We start from the raw sequence: 21,871 nt of genomic DNA, 5'->3' as shown, positions 1-21,871 counted from the left end.
ATCCTTAAATGTTATAAGAATAGCATATTCATTCTAATCTTTTGATGTCTTATTTTTTTTAAAATACAGTATTACAGATTTTAAAAACCAATTTGTGTAAAAAAATAAAAAGATTTTAAAAAGCGCCTGTTATATCAAAGTGTTCTGTATACATACTTATGATAGGCCTTGCGTGCTCAGTACATCTTGCTTTTGTTAATTAGAAAAATGTAAATAACATGGAAAAATGTGTATGATACATGCTTTCAATGACACATCAAGCTTGCAAATTATAAAATCTTGGTCAGTATTTTCTATATTAATTTAGTATTAGCATTAAAAACTATTTAGAAATGTTAATACTTCTTTATCCATAAGAGAGTAATACTGATTTTCATCTCACTTTTAATATTAACAAAATGATTATGTTATCTGTCTTAAAAATTGAAGTATGTTTTGAATTATTAATACATAAAAGTCTTATGTTACATAATGCTCTTAAATTGATGAAATTTCACTATCCTTGTGAACTTTAATTTTATAAAGTTAATTTTATTTATCATTGAGCAAAGTACATTTTTGATGGCACTTTTGCTAGATTAAGGAACATCTCTATGATGAAAATGTCCAGGCCCTTTTATGGTAACTTTGATGAGAGATTTTTGCTGCCAAACAGCTTATTTGTTTGATTTCAGCCAATTCCTTTCAAAACTTCTGCTCAGATTTTTTTTTTCTGTTGTATAAAGTTATAGGCAATTTTGCCTTAGCTAATCACAGTCACCATTTAAATTTTTAAATTTTACTTTCCTATCATTTTCAGTAGCTATATCCTTTGCTTGTAATTATATAGAAACTGGAGTTAAAATATATAGTTTACTTACCATACCTGCTAAAAATATGTAATGCATAGTAAAATCTCTGCTTTTATATGTTTGTCTATTTGTTTGTTTTTCTGTTCCTTGAATTTTATCTTATTTTAGATAAAATTTACTTTTAAAGCCATTGCAAAGGAAAGTTAAGTTCTCTACCATCATATACATTTATTTTTTAACAGATAATTCGAAAAATTGGCACTATATTCATTCTTGGTGTTTTCACATGTTAACTCCATGAACATGAATTAGGACAAATATGAGACGAAGTCTGGTCATTGTCCCTGGCATACTGGAATGGGCTAAGTCATTTCTTTTCTTTGCCACTTACTTGCAATCCAACCTTGGAATTATTCTAAATGCTGTGCTTATTAGACTAATTTAGTGGTTTTCCATTGTGCACATCAGCCCTCAGGATGTGCTAGCACTGCCACAGGAACAAGCAAAGCAGGGGCAGCGGTGCTCTAGACTGTGCGGCTTTTTGGGCTTCTGCTACTGTTTCAAACACAGAAGCCTTTTTTGCCTTCCTTTCTTATGCAGCTTTGAATTTGATTTCCTTTGAGAAAGATCCATTGGCTTAAAAGAAAGAAAGAAAACCACTTAAATAGAAGATTTGTAAGTTTAGCTAACTCGAATCTTGTTGTTTAATTATCGAAGCAATTCAAGTACATGTTCCCTTCTCATAACGTCTTGGTTGACCCCTTAAAGGCAATTATTGTTAACTGTTTAATTTCAGTTATTCTGGTGATTATCAATTTCACTTTGGATAAAATATTTCGCCTTATTTATTAACTTAAGTTCGTATCAGTTGACCTCAATTCATGGAAAAATTATTCATTGATTGTTTAAGTTCTATTTGAGGGTCTTGTTTAGCCCAGAATAATCAGTATAACAGGCTTTTGTCTGCATACGTACGTATGTTCAGTTCAAAAGCAGTGTGAAAGATTTGAAAGGCTCAGCCCTTATTGCAGTATTAGATTCAAGAATTGTACAGTATATTAGACTCTTGTTATAAATACATTATATAAAATTAAGGTTCAAATGAGTGGTCAACATTAGGACCATATCTGTGCTCTCACTCTTCCAGTTAACCCATCTCAGCCTTCCTCTGTGCTAATTATGATTTCGTTTTACTGAGAAACTTTGGAGTGAGCAGTCCAGCCATTTGTTGCCTTCAGTGCTTTCTGACCTAGGCTTGATGTTGCTTCCAACTTTTTAAGGACTACACATGGTAGTTTTAGCTTTAGAAGTTGGCAGACTAGGCCGGGCACGGTGGCTCACGCCTGTAATCCCAGCACTTTGGGAGGCCAAGGCAGGCGGATCACGAGGTCAGGAGATCGGGACCATCCTGGGTAACATGTTGAAACCCTGTCTCTAATAAAAATATTAAAAAAATTAGTCAGGTGTGGTGGTGGGTGCCTGTAGTCCCAGTTACTTGGGAGGCTGAGGCAGGAGAATGGCGTGAACCTGGGAGACGGAGCTTACACTGAGCCGAGATCGCGCCACTGCACTTCAGCCTGGGTGTCTCAAAAAAAAAAAAAAAGTTGGCAGACTACATCTCAAAGCAGAGTTTGACCACGGCTAGAAGAAACTGAGAGGTATTTGACATTTATATTTGCTTGCTCTTTCTTATGTGATGTTGTAAAAGGAACACCATGTAGTAAAGAAAGGTTAAGATGATTATACAATAAAAAGACAAGCTGAAACAGTACTCTAGCAGAGTCATTCCTGAGAGGTTACCTCTCTTTTTTATCCTTTTACCATCAACATTTGAATGTGTTGTTTCATGTAATCATCCAAGTAGAAACGTCTTCATTCTAGCCCTCCATTCGCTTTTACCTGCAGGCAGAAGTCACTTACATAAATGCCATATGAGCACCATTTATTGATGAATTAAGGGCCATTTTACCTTGAAGTAAAGAATTTGCCAGTAGGAAAAAGTGTCACTAAAATAATATATTGACATAAAAGTTAAATTTATAATAAAAAACCTGCCTATAATACTGAATTTATTTAAATCCAGCAGTTTTCTCTCAGATACTAAGAGAAAATGTGAAAAAACAATACTGTGATGCTTTATACTTAATGGCTTATTTTTGCTATACTTTCTTTCTTTTTTTTTTCTTTTTTGAGCAGAGTCTCTCTCTGCTGCCCAGGCTGGGGTGCAGTGGTGCGTTCTTGGCTCACTGCAACCTCTTGCCTCCCAGGTTCAAGCGATTCTTCTGCCTCAGCCTCCCAAGCGGGTGGAATTACAGACATGCACCACCAGGTCCAGCTAACTTTTGTATTTTTAGTAGAGATGGGGTTTCAGCATGTTGGCCAGGCTGTTGTTGAACTCCTGACCTCAAGTGATCCGCCCACCTCAGCCTCCCAGAGTGCTGGGATTACAGGTGTGAGCCACCATGCCTGGCCTGTAGTTTCTTACATAGTATTTCATTTGCCATAGGGCAATCAGAATTATTATACCCATTTTATATATGAAGAAATCGATATATACAGATTTTAGCAAGTCATTTAAGACAATATTAATTATAAAAGGTGGAGCAGAAATATAAGCAGAATTATCTGATGCCTAGGCCAGCATTATTGCCTTTGTATTTTATTACCCTGTGAGTTGTAAATTAAAATAATTTCTTAGTTACGTTAATAAGTTTTCTGTGTGTGTTTATTGTGTTCCAGTCAAAACCAACTTTGAGACTCCCAATCCAGTGCTTATGCAATTAGCTAACAACCATAATTAAATTTGCTTTCAAAGAGAAAAATCATGTTTCCTATAAAATTTTTACAAACATTTGTTTATGTTAATATACTTGAAGTGTGGCAAAATTGTTTTTTGTTGAGGAATCGAAAATTAGTAGATACACTTTTTGAGATGAGCTGATGTACATGCTTTTGTCAAGTTCTCAAATGAACACATCATATACAAACAAGCTTCAGGGGAAGAAGAGATTTTTAATTTAGTTTATTTGCATCATTATAGATCAGTATTTAGGCTGTTTATATGTAAATGTATGATTTGAGGAACAATTAAGTGTTGACAAAGTAGATTGCAGTCATATCAATTGCAGTGCATTTTCCATAATTTTTCTAACTGACATCTTTGATGATAAATAGTGGATGCCAAGTCAAAGCCGATTATACAGTGCACTAGGAATTCATGGGGCTGTCAGGGAGAAGACCGATTGACTTTAAATTTACATATTAATGAGAAGATTTGTTAAGAGGGTGCTTGACTATAGAAAATAACAGCGTATTTATAGGGCACGACATTTTATAAATAAAGCTGATGCAGGAAAATGGAAATTAAACCTTTTAGGTTAATAAATTCAAGAGACTGCTAAAATGCACATTTGCATTTTTATTTTCTTAAATTTACCTTACTCTTTGCAGTCCATGTGGGTTGTTTTTTATTCTAGGTCAAATTTGTATCATTTTCAAGGATATAAAATTGCTTAAGTATTTTCTTTGTCATTCAAGCCTATTATGGGAGACTTCTTGAAGCATACATCTAGACCTCAAGACTAAAGTTGCTTTTCTACAATTAATCGATCTAAAAAAATAAATATTGTAAAACACAGAGTAAATTTTTTTAAGACTGATTTAAAATAAAAACCAGCATCCGTTAGTGGCATCAATTGTAAACTGAAAGGAAACTCTGACACTGGGGCCTGCCAGGAATGTTTTTAATTTTATGAATCTAGCTTTTTACAACTGAACTTGCTCTGGGAGATGAGAGGTTTTCAAGAATTATCAAAATATTTTACTTCAGTGATTTGGAAGTTAAAACTCTAAATATTTACCATTATTTTTTAGGATATGAATCTGGGTTATGTAATTCTGGTGGCAGTATTTATGCCAGTTTTAAATTTGGAGTAATTAATTTTGTCTCTCTCTGTGTATCTGTACATCAATTATAAAACCTTACATAAGTTTAACAAACTCTACATTTAGAATTTTGTTTGAAGTATTTTAAGGTAAGTTCTTAAGATTTTCAGAGGTAGCTATAAAATAACTTTTCAAAATGCAAAATTTATAAATGTAGTTTTTTGATGAGCAATTTTCTCTAGGTACAAAGGTACTTCAGGGAAGTACTTCATGAACTCCACATCCAGATCCTGTCTTAACAGACCAGAGTGTTAAAGATTATTGAGTTTTAATTTTCTTTACTGGTTAATTTTCTTTGTTAAAACAAATTTTGTCTTGGTTTTACTGGTGGACTATTATTGGATCCACAATTCTGTGGAATTTATTAAAAAAACAAAATACTGAGAAGTTGTGGTAGAATACATTCTTTACAGCACAATAAAGCAGTTTTTTGTGCATTGTTTTAGGCAACTGTTGACAAAGGGTTCGACATATAATTTAATGTGAAACTAAGTCCCATGATCTAATATTGAAATAATGTCTCCTCTCTTCCCATTGGTTATGAAGCATTTATCGTAAAGATTCCTTATTCTTTTTGTTGTTCATAATTTATTCCTATTGATTGGATGTTTTTTAACTTATGAAGTTTTCTTTTTTTAAAAAAGAAAACTTTAATTTACCCAAGTAACATATGCATGGTTTAAAAGAAAGAAAATGAGAATAGTACTACAAGGCTTATGAGAAACATTTTTCTGTGTGACCCTTCTCAATGCCTGAATTAGCTTCTTCAGTTCTTTTCCCTTCTGTGTGTGAGCTCAAAAGTATCTGAGCCAGGTCTCAATCAATTTAGAAAGTTTATTTTGCCAAGGTTAGGGACGCATCTGTGCCATGTACAGCCTCAAATGGTCCTGATGACGTGTGCCCAAGGTTGCTACAGCTTGCTTTTATACATTTTAGTGAGACATAATACATCAGTCAATACCTGTAAGATGCACATTGGTTCAATCTGGAAAGGCAGGACAACTTGAAGATGGGGTTTCTAGGTCATAGATAGATTTAAAGATTTCTGATTAGCAATTAATTGAGAGTTAAGTTGTTATCTGAAGACCTGGAATCAATAGGACGGAAATGTCTGGGCCATAATAAGGGGTTGTGGCGACTAAAGTTTTATCTTGCAGATGAAGCCTCCAGGTAGTATGCTTCAGACAGAATAGATTATAAATGTTTCTTATCAGACTTAAGGTCTATGTTGATGTTAATGCTGGTTGGCTTTTCCTGAATTCCAAAAGGGAGGAGGGTATAATGAGGCGTGTCTGATCCACCCTTCCTATCATGGTCTGAACTAGTTTTTCAGGTTAACTTTGGAATGCCCTTGGCTGTGAGAAGGGGTCCCTTCAGGTGATTGTGGGGCTTAGAATTTTATTTTTGGTGTGTGTATGTGTGTATTTACCTTTCTCCGTTTCTAGGTAATAGACGTATTTTGCTATTTGTTGATTTATCAATTTTAGGCATTATATATTGACTTCCTATTATAGAAATGGAGAATTTGTCATTCTTCTGTTACCTTATGCTTCTGCTTACCTCTTTCATCTTTGGAATGTAATTATACTAGAATTTTTTCAATCCATGTGTGTTCATTTTCCTATGACTTATGAATATTATTCAGCTGTTTAATAGCATTTTATCTCATGGAACTTTTTGTTCTTTTTGGAATCAAAAATTGCTTCATTTTAAATTTGCTTACTTTATCATGTCACTATACGAAGCATTCCAAGTTCTCCATTGGAATATTAAATATTCTCCAAATATTATTTTATGTGCATTTGTTTTATACTTCTTGTCTACCTAGTGTCAGTTCTCCCCCTCCCACTTATTTAAATAAGAGGATCCTGATTTTATTCAGAGTAGTGATATGCCCTGTGAAAAATATCAACTATACTAAACTCCTTTAGAGTCAGAAATAGTCATATGACCCACATCTGGAAATTGGAATTCTGGGGAAGCTATTGTTTTTCTGACAGACTTATTTGACATATATATATTTTACCCTTTGCCCTTTCTCATTATTCCTTCCCAGAATGCATGTGTGATGATTAAAGGTGCAATAGTCATTTTACAAGCGTAAGGATAAAGCTATACTCTGGGGGTGGGCAGAGCCGAAAAACAAAGTGTTTGGGCAACTTTTCATTTTATGGAGCTACCTAACTAGATATTTCTGTTATATATAGCTAAACACAGTTCTAACTAGTACAGTTGTCAGGTATATCAGGTATTTCAACAGCTTCGTTTTCTTCCCAGGAGACGTCTTCCGGGAGTCTTCACCCTCTGTTCTAATCTGATTGCTTACTAGGCCTGCCAGTTCCAATCTGTTGTTCTAGAACTTAATTTCGTGTCTCTTCTGTGTTAAATCATGTTTCTTAGGCTTTCTTCCTCTCTGTCTCTCTTTCTGTTTCTCTCTCTGTCTCTCTGTCTCTGTCTGTCTCTCTCCTCTTTTGGTTTTCCTGGCTTTGGAGCATATCCTCCAATGTTTTCTTAAGAATGAATAGATGGGAGATAAAATTTTGAGACTTTCAGTGTCACTCCCACACTTGATTGATATTTTACCTGGGCTCTTGGATTAGTATTCTCTTAGGCCTTGTGCAGTTGAAAATGTTTTATTGTTTCTTGTATATTTGATATCTTGCTGGATATGGTACGGTTGGGACACACCCTTTTCTTCTTCTGAGAACTCTGTAGACATTACTTAATTCTCTCCTGCAGTGAATGTTGCTGTGAAGAAATCTGAAGACAGCCAAAGATTTTTCTCCCTTGCAGGTGACTTGATTTTTTTTCTCTGCATGCTAAAAAAACCTCTTTACAAAGTCTTTGAAAATTAATCAGATTACATCTCAATGAGAATTATTCCATATGACCTCCAGGTTCACTTCTTTCTTTATTTTAGGGAATTTTCTTTTCTTTTTGTAATTTTAAAAATTTGATGTTTACTTTTTTTTTTCCTGCTTTATTTGTCAGTTATATACTTCAGGAATACCCATTATTCTGTTTTATAATCTTTGTCTACCATGTCCATCATATTTTTAAAAAAATTTCTCTAATGTTTGTCCTTTTTCCTTTTTTCTTTTTTTTGGGACAGGATCTCACTCTGTCACCCAGGCTTGAGTACAGTGGTGTGATTACACTTCATTACAGCCTTGCCCTCCCAGGCTCAAGTGATTCTCCTGCCTGAGCCTCTTGAGTAGCTGGGACCACAGATGTGTGCCATCATGCTTGATAATTTTTGTATTTTTTTTTTTTTTTCTGAGATTGAGTCTCGCACTGTCACTCAAGGTGGAGTGCAGTGGCACGATCTTGGCTCATTGTAACCTCCGCCTCCCGGGTTCAAATGATTCTCCTGCCTCAGCCTCCCAAGTAGCTGGGATTACAGGTGCCTGCCACCATGCCTGCCTAATTTTTGTGTTTTTAGTAGAGATGGGGTTTTACCGTGTTGGCCAGGTTGGTTTCGAATGCCTGACTTTATGTGATCCACCCGCCTCGGCCTCCCAAAGTGCTGGGATTACAGGTTTGAGCCACCGTGCCTGGCCTAATTTTTGTATTTTTTATAAAGACAGGATTTCACTATGTTGGCTAGGCTGATCTTGAACTCCCCAAGTGTGATCCTCCTGCCTTGACCTCCCAAAGTGCTGTGATTACAGGTGTGAGCCACTATGCTAGGCCACATTTTTGTCTTTTTATTTACATTTGTATTATTTCAAGTTGTTTCATTGACAGTAATTTGATTTTCAATGGTCTAATCTTTTTTTTTAGTTTTTATTTTTAATTCCGTTAATTTAGTAACAGTATTGCTTTGATCTGTTGTTTACTTACTCAGGTTTGAATTTCGTATTTCCTTTATTCTATAGTTTAATCATCTTATCTTTGAACTTCTGTTGGATTGAATTCGTGTTCTTAGTAACGTGTTGGATAATATGCTTTTGACACTTACATATAGTCCATTATATGTGTGAGGAGTGTGGTCAGGGAGAAAGATCCTTCTTTCCCCTTGCCCTACTGGCTGTTGGAGGTAATCAACAGTGTCTACCACATTCTCCATAATAACTTAAAAAATTTTTGAAGAGACTGTGATTTGGAAAGAATATTTGTTTCATCTGTTAGGATATTTACTATTCATGTATATATGTGTAGTATAGATATTAGGTTAAAATGAAAAGTGTTCTGACAAAATTCTTTTATCTCAGGAGTACACCTGTTCCCTCTAGATTTTGAAATGGTCTATTTTAGTTTGATCACAACGTAGTATATTTTAATTCATTAAAATAGATGTCTGGTAGGTGGGGAAGGCCTGATACATTGTAAGTTGGAAGCTCTTAATTAATTTATAAGGAAAATAATGGACCGTTTCTTCTCATTTATTAGGAAGTACTGCAGGCTGTGTCATCTAAGTTGCTGATTCATTCCAATTTTTAAAATTTGTTGTGGAAATGTTCACATTTTAAAAAATCAGCTCATACTGACCTTTGTGAAGGTGCTTTAAAGAACTCTGTTAAAAAATGTTAGTTAAAAATAAATTTTCTTGAGCTGATGTCCTTCAGAAACACCAATTTTTCTTAGATAAATAACTTCATACATTTTCATATACAGTACATAGAAAAACCATTCCTGGTACAGTAGAGCTACATTCTGAAAAAAAAAAAACTTTTTTTTTTTTAGACAAAATAAATCCCTTTTCCTCTTCACCCTCCATCCCCTTTATTCTGTGTATGTCCCGCTGAAAATTCATGTACTTGTCTAGCATGGGGCTTATAGTATGCCATATGTAAGCACTAGATGATGGTGCTGGTTAGTTATCCAGTTGACATGCTTACCATTTTGTAATTTGAACAGTTCTAGCCATGTTGTTGGAATTAAAAATTTAGGGCCAGACATTGACCTTTGCTTTTTCAACATTTCCTTTAGTGGTTAGCTACTGCCTTCCTCAACCCAGTAGAGACCTTGACAGATTCCCTGTTATAAGTAATTGCTTCCAGAGCTAGGTGTTATTCCTGTTAATTTATTTAGGGGCCAGTAAGATTTAGTGCCTATATATATAAACATATATTTGTATGTGTGTGATTCCATATATAAAATAATGTATTTATTGATTTAATGATTTAGTTTTTATTTTTATACATTCAGCTTACTTAGTAAAAGGTGAAAGATTTATACAGTCTGAAGAGAAACCAGAGTATAGCTTACTTAGAATATAAAATCTCTTCAGTGAGTTTATATTAGCACTTTCTCTCACTTTCTGTTTCCTAAACATCCTTTTTATGTGATCAACCTTATTTTTGCATTTCTTATAATTTAAAAAATTTTATCTTTATATTGTATACTGTTAGTGAACTTTTATTACTGTTTTATGTCATTTTGGGTTTCCTAAATTTTCTTTTCAAGTTTTTCACTGTAAGTCACAGTTCCAAGAGAAACGGATAAGTTGTTTTTAATCCATATTTTTCCCAACATTTTAAGAATTTTCAAAAGGGAAGTGATGTCAGTAAAAATGGCAGAGTAGAGAACTCCCAAGAGCTTGTTGCTCCACAGAGATACAAGAAAATGGTAAAGGGATCAATTCAACAAGAAGAGCTAATTATCCTAAATATATATGCACCCAATACAGGAGCACCCAGATTCATAAAGCAAGTCCTTAGAGACTTACAAAGAGACTTAGAATCCCACACAATAATAATGGGAGACTTTAACACTCCACTGTCAACGTTAGACAGATCGAGACAGAAAGTTAACAAGGATATCCAGGAATTGAACTCAACTCTGCACCAAGCGGACCTAATAGACATCTACAGAACTCTCCACCCCGAATCAACAGAATATACATTCTTCTCAGCACCACATCGCACTTATTCCAAAATTGACCACATAGTTGGAAGTAAAGCATTCCTCAGCAAATGTAAAAGAACAGAAATTATAACAAACTGTCTCTCAGACCACAGTACAATCAACCTATAACTCAGTATTAAGAAACTTACTCAAAACTGCTCAACTATATGGAAACTGAACAACCTTCTCCTGAATGACTACTGGGTACATAACGAAATGAAGGCTGAAATAAAGATGGGTCTTTGAAACCAATGAGAACAAAGATACAACATACCAGAATATCTGGGATACATTTAAAGTAGTGTGTAGAGGGAAATTTATAGCACTAAATGCCCACAAGAGAAAGCAGGAAAGATCGAAAATTGACCCCCTAACATCACAATTAAAAGAACTAGAGAAGCAAGAGCAAACACATTCAAAAGCTAGCAGAAGGCAAGAAATAACTAATATCAGAGCAGAACTGAAGGAGATAGAGACACAAAAAACCCTTCAAAAAATCAGTGAATCCAGGAGCTGGTTTTTTGAAAAGATCAACAAAATTGATAGACCTCTAGCAAGACTAATAAAGAAGAAAAGAGAGAAGAATCAAATAGACGCTATAAAAAATGATAAAGGGGATATTACCACCGATCCCACAGAAATACAAACTACCATCAGAGAATTCTATAAACACCTCTATGCAAATAAACTAGAAAACCTAGAAGACATGAATAAATTCCTGGACACATACACCCTCCCAAGACTAAACCAGGAAGAAGTTGAATCCCTGAATGGACCAATAACAGGCTCTGAAATTGAAGCAATAATTAATAGCCTACCAACCAAAAAAAAGGCCAGAACCAGACGGATTCACAGCCGAATTCTACCAGAGGTACAAGGAGGAGCTGGTACCATTCCTTCTGAAACTATTCCAATCAATAGAAAAAGAGGGAACCCTCCCTAACTCATTTTATGAGGCCAACATCAACCTGATACCAAAGCCTGACAGAGACACAACAAAAAAAGAGAATTTTAGACCAATATCCCTGATGAACATCGATGCAGAAATCCTCAGTAAAATACTGGCAAACCAAATCCAGCAGCATATCAAAAAGCTTATCCGCCATGATCAAGTGGGCTTCGTCCCTGGGATGCAAGGCTGGTTCAACATACGCAAATCAATAAATGTAATCCATCACGTAAACAGAACCAAAGACACAAACCACATGATTATCTCAATAGATGCAGAAAAGTCCTCTGACAAAATTCAACAGCCCTTCATGCTAAAAACTCTCAATAAATTCGGTATTGATGGAACGTATCTCAAAATCATAAGAACTATTTATGACAAATCCACAGCCAATGTCATACTGAATGGGCAAAAACTGGAGGCATTCCCTTTGAAAACTGGTACAAGACAGGGATGCCCTCTCTTACCGCTCCTATTCAACACAGTGTTGGGAGTTCTGACCAGGGCAATCAGGCAGGAGAAAGAAATAAAGGGTATTCAATTAGGAAAAGAGGAAGTCAAATTGTCCTGTTTGCAGATGACATGATTGTATATTTAGAAAACCCCATCATCTCAGCCCCAAATCTCCTGAAGCTGATAAGCAACTTCAGCAAAGTCTCAGGATACAAAATCAATGTGCAAATACCACAAGCATTCCTATACACCAGTAACAGGCCAACAGCCGAATCATGAGAGAACTCCCATTCACAATTGCTTCAAATAGAATAAAATACCTAGGAATCCAACTTACAAGGGATGTAAAGGACCTCTTCAAGGAGAACTACAAACCAGTGCTCAAGGAAATAAAAGAGGGCACAAACAAATGGAAGAACATTCCATGCTCATGGATAGGAAGAATCAATATCATGAAAATGGCCATACTGCCCAAGGTAATTTATAGATTCAATGCCATCCCCATTAAGCTACCAATGACTTTCTTCACAGAACTGTTCAAGTTCTGTGAAGAACTTTCAAGTTCATATGGATCCAAAAAAGAGTCCATATTGCCAAGACAATCCTAAGCAAAAAGAACAAAGTTGGAGGCATCACATTTCCTGACTTCAAACTATACTACAAGGCTACAGTAACCAAAACAGCATGGTACTGGTACCAAAACAGAAATATAGACCAATAGAACAGAACAGAGCCCTCAGAGATAATACCACACATCTACAATCATCTGATCTTTGACAAACCTGACAAAAACAAGCAGTGGGGAAAGGATTCCCTATTTAATAAATGGTGCTGGGAAAACTGGCTAGCCATATATAGAAAGCTGAAACTGGATCTCTTCCTTACACCTTATACGACAATTAATTCAAGATGGATTAGAGGCTTAAATGTTAAAGCTAAAACCATAAAAACCCTAGAAGAAAACCTAAGCAATACCATTCAGGACATAGGCATGTGCAAGGACTTCATGACTAAAACACCAAAAGCAATGGCAACAAATGCCAAAATTGACAAAATGGGATCTAATTAAACTAAAGAGCTTCTGCACAGCAAAAGAAACTACCATCAGAGTGAACAGGCAACCTACAGAATGGGAGAACATTTTTGCAATCTACTCATCTGACAAAGGGCTAATATCCAGAACCTACAAAGAACTCAAACAAATTTACAAGAAAAAAGCAAACAAACCCATCAAAAAGTGGGCAAAGGATATGAACAGACACTTCTCAAAAGAAGACATTTATGCAGCCAACGGACACATGAAAAAATGCTCATCATCACTGGCCATCAGAGAAATGCAAATCAAAACCACAATGAGATACCATCTCATACTAGTTAGAATGACAATCATTAAAAAGTCAGGAAACAACAGGTGCTGGAGAGGATGTGGAGAAATAGGAACACTTTTACACTGTTGGTGGGACTGTAAACTAGTTCAACCATTGTGGAAGACAGTGTGGCAATTCCTCAAGAATCTAGAACTAGAAATACCATTTGACCCAGCCATCCCATTAGTGGGTATATACCCAAAGGATTATAAATCATGCTGCTATAAAGACACATGCACACGTATGTTTATTGCAGCACTATTCACAATAGCAAAGACTTGGAACCAACGCAAATGTCCATCAATGACAGACTGGATTAAGAAAATGTGGCACATATATACCATGGAATACTATGCAGCCATAAAAAAGGATGAGTTCGTGTCCTTTGTGGGGACACGGATGTAGCTGGAAACCATCGTTCTCAGCATACTATCACAAGAACAGAAAACCAAACACCGTATGTTCTCACTCATAGGTGGGAACTGAACAATGAGACCACTTGGACACAGGAAGGGGAACATCACACACCGGGGCCTGTCGTGGGGTGAGGGGAGGGATAGCATTAAGAGATATACCTAGTGTAAATGACGAGTTAATGGGTGCAGCACACCAACATGGCACATGTATACATAGGTAACAAACCTGCACCTTGTGCACATGTACCCTAGAACTTAAAGTATAATAAAAAAGAAAAAAGTAGCTTAGAAATGACTGTAAACAAACAAAATCCTGATAGGCAGCAACAATAATCCCCAGGGAGGAGTTAGAATCTGAGTTAGTTACCACATCATAATATTCAAAATGTCTAGTTTTTAGCGGAAAATGATGAGGAATGTAAAGAAATCAGTAACTTTTTTCCATCCACAAGAAGAAGAGAAAATAATGGAAACTGTATCTGAGGAAGTCCAGACATTGGATTTGCTAGCCCGGGTTTTAAATCACCATGTTAAATATGCTGAAACAGCTAAATGAAACCAGGAAAACAATGACTCTCCAAGTAGAGAGTATCAGTATATAGAGAGAAATGATGCAAAGAAACCAAATAGAAATACTAGAAGGAAAAAGTATAATAACTTAAATGAAGTATTAACAAGTAGAGATCAGCAGCAGATTTGAACAGGCAGAAAATTTGAACAGGCAGAACTGGTGAACTTAAAGATAAGTCAATTGAGATTATCTAATGTAGGGAGTAGAAAGTCAAAAAGCATGAAGATGAACAGAGCCCAAGAGACTTAAGAGGCATGTGGGATGCCATCAAGTGTACCAGCACACATAATACATATTCCAGGAGGAAAGGAGACAGAGAAAGGGGCAGACAGAATAGCTGAAGAAAAAAATGGCCGAAAATTTCCCAATTTGATGAAAGACAGTAATCAACACATTCAGAAAGCTCATCAGAATCTAAGTAGGAGCAATTCTGAATGCAAACCAAGACACATGATATGGTTTGGGTCTGTGTCCCCCCCAAATCTCACCTTGAACTGTGATAATCCCCACATGTCAAGAGCGAGACCAGGTGGAGATAACTGAATCATGGGGGGCAGTTTTCCCCCTACTGTTCTCATGATAGTGGGTGAGTTCTCCCGAGATCTGATGGTTTTATAAGGGGCTTTCCCCTTCACTCTATTCTCATTCTCTCTCCTGCTACCCTGTTAAGAGGTACCTACCACCATGATTGTAAGTTTCCTGAGGCCTCCCCAGCCATGCTGAACTGTGAGTCACTTAAACCTCTTTTCTTAATTACTCAGTCTCTGGTATTTCTTCATAGCAGTGTGAGAATGGACTAATACAGCACATAAGGATCACATTATCAAAAGCTAAGGACAAAAAGAGAATCTTGAGAGCAGCAAGAGAAGTGACTCATTATTTACAAGGATTCCTCAATAAGATCAACAGCTAGTTTCTCATTAGAAACCATGGGACCAGAAGGCAGTTGAGGAACCATATTTGAAGTGTTGAAAGAAGTAAAAAAGTCAACAAGTAAGTTCTTATTTGGCAAAACTTTCCTTCAAAAATGGAGAAATGAGTACATGCCTGTATTGGTATAACAGTCCAATGTTGTAGATGCATTTCATAGTAAGATGCAGACATTAGTACACATTACTCCTAAACACTTCAGTATGTATATCATTAATTAGAGTTTAATACTTGTTTATGATTGTTTTTCCTTTTGTTGGCATAAAATCTTCACAGTGAAATGCACAAATTTTAGAGTTTTGATAATTGCATGTATGTTAGTAACACACAAACTCTTTTCATTATATGAAGTATTACTATTATCCTTCCAAGTTAGTTGTTTGCCCTCAGATGCAAGTATTGTTTTAATTTTTTTCTTTATAGTTTTGTGTTCAAAAAGTAAAGGATTTGAGATATTACCATACTTCTACATTTATACACACACACACACACACACACACTGAATATATGGCATATGTTTAGTGTATGTACACACACAAAAGCAGAAGCACTGATGTCTGGATCAGAGAAGAGACTTTTTATTCACTCATGGTTATCTTAGTGTCACTTTCCTGCACTTCTGTTCCCTATGAGGGTGATGTTGTGAGGGTTAGTGCCACCTGCATATCTTGGGGGATGGGGAGTTGTAATACAGGAGAGGAGCTCCTCCTAAATGAATGAATCTCAGAATTTATATAGGACTCTGTATTAGTCCGTTTTCATGCTACTGATAAAGACATCCCCAAGACTGGGCAATTTACAAAAGAAAAAGGTTTATTGGACTTACAATTCTATGTGGCTGGGGAGTGCTCACAATCATGGTGGAAGGTGAAAGGCACGTCTCACATGGTGGCAGACAAGAGAAGAGAGAGCTTGTGCAAGGAAACTCCCCTTTTTAGAACCATCAGATCTCAAAAGACTTATTTGCTAACATAGCATGGGAAAGACTTACCCCCATGATTCAATTACCTCCCACTGGGTTCCTCCCATGACACATGGGAATTGTGGGGAACCATATCAGACTATGTGCATCTCAGAGCTTATATAGGACTGCTTTTGCGTCTGCTGCTCCCCCGCTGTGTAGGGATATTTACCTTATCTTTCTAATGTAAACAGGACAATGTCTGTTTTTCCATTATCCTGTGAAATTTAAATGATGGAAGATAAACCCATACATCTCCTTGGATGTCTGTCTCTGTGTCTTTAACTTCCAAGACTCATTTGCCATTTACTCATATGTTAATCCAGGTTGCCAGCACTCTTTGCTCAGGAAGCCCTGATCATGCAAAAACATGGATATAATCATGGAACATTGTTTACTGATAACAAAGATTAATTTAACTTGTTGTAGAACTTAATATAATTAGATGCATATTGTGTTCTTTTTGGTACATCTTCCTTTACTCAGCATTATATTTTGGAGATTGATCCACATTGTATTGGTAGTTGATTTTTAGAATCTTCAAAATAGTATGTTCAGTGTTATTTTGCTGAATAATAGTCTATTGCATGAATATTCCATAGTTTATCCATTCTCATATTAATAAATACCTGAGCTATTTCCAGTGTTTTGTCTATTGTAATAAATCTGTTAGGAACATTCTTAAACAAATCTTTTTATGTTTTTGTATATATTGGGTCAATACCTAGATATAGAATTATTGGATCATAAGGTAGATATATTTTGGTTCTGCAAGAACTTGTCAGTCTTTTTCCCAAAGTAGTTGTATTATTGTTTCAGTTTGCTACAGTTGCCATGACAAAATACCACAGATTGGGTGGCTTAAACAACAGAAATTTATTTTCTCACAGTTCTGATGTCTAGAAGTGCAAGATCTCAAGGTGTTGGCAGGTTTGGTTTCTCCTGAGGCCTCTGTCCTTTGCTTACAGGTGGCCATCTTCTCACTGTGTCTGCATATTCCTAGGGCTTTCCTGAGTATCCAGATTTCCTTCTTTTATTAGGACACTAGTCACATTGTATTAGGGCCCGCCCTCATGGCCTCATTTTAATGTAATCACCTCTTTAAAGGCCCTGTCTCCAAATATAGTCACATTTGGAGGTTAAGGCTTCAACAGAAGAATTTAGGGTTGGGGAGCACAGTTCGGCCCATAACAAGCAAGATATAAACCGTACAGTGACATCTGGAGATTTTGTTTGCTCCGTATCCTCACCAATATTTGGTAATGTTAATGTTATTCATTCTGGCCATTCTGTTGGGTTTTGCAATTAAAATGAGTTCTCTTAGTGGTATTCTAATAAAGAATTATTTAATCCTTTTTTTTTTTAAATGAGTCAGGGTCTCTGTTGCCCAGATTGGGGTGCAGTAACGCCATCTTGGCTCTCTGCTGACTCAACCTCCCAGGTCCAAGTGATCCTCCCATCTCAGTTTCCCGAGTAGCTATGACTACAGGCACACACTGCCATGCCTGGCTAATTTTTTGTATTTTTAGTAGAGACGGGGTTTCGCCATGTTGCTCAGGCTGGTCTTGAACTCCAGGGCTCAAGTGATTCACCTGCTTCAGCCTCCCAAAGTGCTGGGATTACAGAATAATTATTTAATTCTGAGATGGTTTGAGGTTAGAAAACTTGGTCCTTTTTTCCTCAAAAACCATAACTAGATAATTGAAGGATTAGAAAAAAATTAAAAATCAATGTCGGAGCCTCCTTGAACCCTTCTGTTACACACCCATTCCCCTCGTACCCCCTTCCGCTGCTTGGCAGTCACAGACTGCACCCACTTATGTTTGAGTGATGACTGCTGTACACCCATGGAGCTGTCATCTTTGCCTCCAGTGCCACAGGTCTTTGCGTAAGCATATGTTTTCATTTCTGTAGGGTTCTATAGTAAGCATGCGCCTTTCCCCATCTTACCTCCAGTTGCTACTCTCCAAAGGCAAACAGATCTAACTCTTTTAGCTTTGTCTTCTACTGGTTGTCTTTATATTTTTAAAAATAACTTGTGTATATGATTTTGTTTCCCCAGTGACTCAGTGTATCCTATAATTTAGATACAGGAATATTTTGGAAATAATGAAGAATAAATAGTCCTTTTATGAAACTTTATATAAAAACCTTTTATATTCCAATTATTTCCGTTTTTTGCTTTTTTAAAATGTTAAGTTGGTGTTTTGTGGAGATGTAGTTTTCTACCCTCCCTTTACCTAGAATATAAGTTTTTTTCCTGTTTTATGTATTAGAGTTCCTCATAGTATTAAACAAATGGAACTTTTAGTTAATTGCCTTCCTTCTTAGGATGTCCACAAATATTGTGAAACCTCTGCTTTAACCCATTTGTTTTTATGCCCTGGAGGAGAATTAAACATCAATTTCAATTCAACACACATTTACTTTCCTGTCTGTAATATAAACTTTTTATTTTAGAGATTAAGGTATGGAGAGAATGAATACATGAGGAATCATGATTAGTTCTACTTAGGATCATTGTAATTTTGTTTCATAATTTATGATCAAATGAAAACTACTCTAAAATGCATTTTGCTTAACAAAAAGTGATTCTATTTTATTCCCCATTACTGGATCTACTTTAATTAGTTTTTAAAGAAGTAGGACCCTTATTTCTCATGTCTTGAAACGCTTAGACCTAAGTTCAACATGTTTCATGAGCATATTTTATTTCAGAAAATTTGAAAAATGGCTTATTATAAATACTCCAGATTTCTCAGTAACAAAGTTTGGAAAATGCTGCATTCAGAAAGCTTGTTTCTTACATACTAGCACTGAACATCTAGTCATAAGAAATGAAATGTGTTGTGGGCAATTGAACACTGAAGTTTCATCGTGGCTCAACACAAAGTTACTGTGCACAGGTGTTTCTATAATTGTGATGTATTGGGGGAGATTCAGTGTTCAATGGTCCTCAAACCCACACTTCCACCTGTGTGGTATAGTGGTCACTGGGCTGTGTTATAAAACATGTAAACTGTACAGCATAGCAGTTTCTTCACAGAAGGAAAAAAATCTCAAACCAGTATGCATATCCTTTGTTGTTTTACATAGACACAAATATTGGGGAAGGAGACTTTTTTTCTTCTTTGTGAAAAATATGAAAATAAAAGTTTCATTAAACATGAATATTTTTTCCAGTGAATTATCTCTAATAATGTATTCTATTACTACTTAGTAACTAATTTGACTGAGTGATTATTATATTACTAACCACCTACCCCACCCTGGTCTTCTCAGGAACATCTAACCTAATGTCAGAGAGATGTAACACAATATACCGCTGTGGTATGTGTCATGGACTGATTGTTTGCATCCCCTCTGAGTGCATAATTGAAGACTTAGCCTCAGGGTGATGATATTTAGAGATGGGGCATTTGGGAGGTAATGAGGTTTAGAGGAGGTCACGAGAGTGGGGCCCTCATGATGGGATTAGTGCCCTTCTAAGACGAGACATAATGAGCTTGCTTCCTCTTTTCCACCACATGAGGTAGCTGTCCACATGCTAGGAGGAGGGCCTTCACCAGGAATTGAATCACTTGCCTCTTGATCTTGGACTTTTCAGCCTCAAGAACTGTGAGAAATAAATGTCTCTTGTTTCAGGCAACCTACACTGTGGTATTTTGTTATAACAGCCGAGTTGATTGGTGCAGTATCTTAGATTACATGGGAATGTCATGATGTGTTAAAGTCACTTTTAAACATTTTGGAAGAGAGTAAGGCCACAGCAGGTTGCAGAGATTGTTTCATACTGGTGTAAATCTCGAGATGTCACTAGCACTCTTCAGGCTGCCTTGGAGTTCAGAAGGCAAGTGGGTATATTCAGGGTCTTTTATGAGACTACTATAAATGCCAAGGTAATAAAGGCCAGAGGTGACAGGATAAAGAATAATAATTCCTGAGTTCAAATCTTGGCTCTACCATTTTTAATCTCTGTGACTACTGAAAATTTATGTAAATTGTGTGCACCTCGGTTCTTTCATCTGTGAAAAAGATAGTAAATACCTGCTTTCTTTACCACATAGGGTGGTTCTCAGGTTTCAGAGAGGTATTTGTTCAAGTGTTTTATTAATACTAGGAGTTTCTTAAGCCGAAGTTGTTTTTTATTTCTACTAAGTCCATTGCTACTGGTCACATGATACAAAAGTAGATTTTTTTCAGGAATGTTTGATTCCTTTATCAATTTTTATACATAAAAATGTTTTGCTGTATGCAATTTTAACTGTCACTAATTTTATTTTTTATTTTTCTATTATTCCTTATGAACTGACAAAAGATCATAATTTGTGTTTATTTCTTAGGAAATCCAGTCAGATAAAATAAATCTCCCTGTGTCTTAAGATCTTTTTAAAAAGTAAATATTATCCTCAGCACCCAAAATTGTGGGTTCAGTTACTGGCTTATTACTATTTTTGTGAACATTTATGTTCAGAGCTTCAGATACAGAATATATGGAAAGTACTACTACTTAAGTATAATTTCACACTTTTCTTTATTCCGCGAGCCTGTGGAATAGTACCTTAAGAGTATATAAACCATGCCTTTTCCAAAATATACTTCATGGAGTAATGTTATTTTTCGCCTTCATAAAACTTATATTTAATGTAACGACGTTTGCGTCTTCTGAAAGTGAATGTTTTTGAGCAAAGTGAAAAGCTATATTTTACTCTGATTTTTTTTTTCCACTAGCATTAGTGTGGTTGGTAACATGAGTAGAGAGAGACCTATTTTTATATAAGATAGGTTCAGATATATATATAGGTTCACTGCTTTCTTAAAAATAAAAATAAGCTTTATTTTTTGGAGCAGTTATAAGTTTACAATAAAACTTAGTTGAAAGTACAGAGATTTTCTGTATACCCTCTATCTCTACACACGCAAAACATCCCCCATCAACATTTTACATTACGATCGATGAATTTACATTAATACTACTGTCACCCAAAGTCCACAGTTTACATTAGGGTTCATCCTTGGTGTTGTACATTCTGTGGATTTTGTCTGATATATAATAACATGAATACACCATTGTGTTTTATCATATACAATAGTTTTGCTTCCCTAAAAATTCCTATGCTCTACTTGTTCATCCCTCTCTCCCCACCAGTGCCTGGCAATCACTAATCTTTTTAATGTCTACATAGTTTGCCTTTTCCAAAGGCAAAATATATAGTTGGAATCATACAATATGTAACCTTTTCAGATTGGATTCTCTCACTTATATTGTAATATGCATTTAAGTTGTCTCCATGTCTTTTCATAGTTTGTTAGCTCATTTGATTTTTAGCACTGAATACTATTCCTTTGCCTGGATGTACCACAGTTTATTTATCCACTCACCTACTGAAAGACATTTTGAGCACTTTCTAGTTTTGGCAAGCTGCTGTATCCATGTGCAGGCTTTTGTGTGGACATCTTTTCAGCTTTTTTGCGTAAATATCAAGGAGTGTGATTGCTGGATTGTTTGGTAAGAGTATGTTTACTTTAGTAAGAAACTGCAGAGTTGCCTTTCAGAGTGGCTGTACCATTTTGCATTCCCGTCAGCAATGAATGAGAGTTCCTGTCACTTTATATCCTTGTCTGTATATGAAGTTAT

General features: G+C 35.9%; 1 protein-coding gene across 2 annotated transcripts in view; it reads left to right on the top strand.

Moving 5' to 3' along the window:
• Positions 1 to 21,871, top strand: part of AP3B1 (adaptor related protein complex 3 subunit beta 1) — a 303,905-nt gene that overhangs the window by 84,779 nt on the left and 197,255 nt on the right. The window lies entirely within an intron of this gene.

The sequence above is a fragment of the Theropithecus gelada genome, chromosome 6, assembly GCF_003255815.1.
Source record: "Theropithecus gelada isolate Dixy chromosome 6, Tgel_1.0, whole genome shotgun sequence".
Lineage (NCBI taxonomy): Eukaryota > Metazoa > Chordata > Mammalia > Primates > Cercopithecidae > Theropithecus > Theropithecus gelada.
The sequence above is the reverse complement of the archived record's forward strand: the minus strand, read 5'-3'. Positions and strand labels throughout refer to the sequence as shown.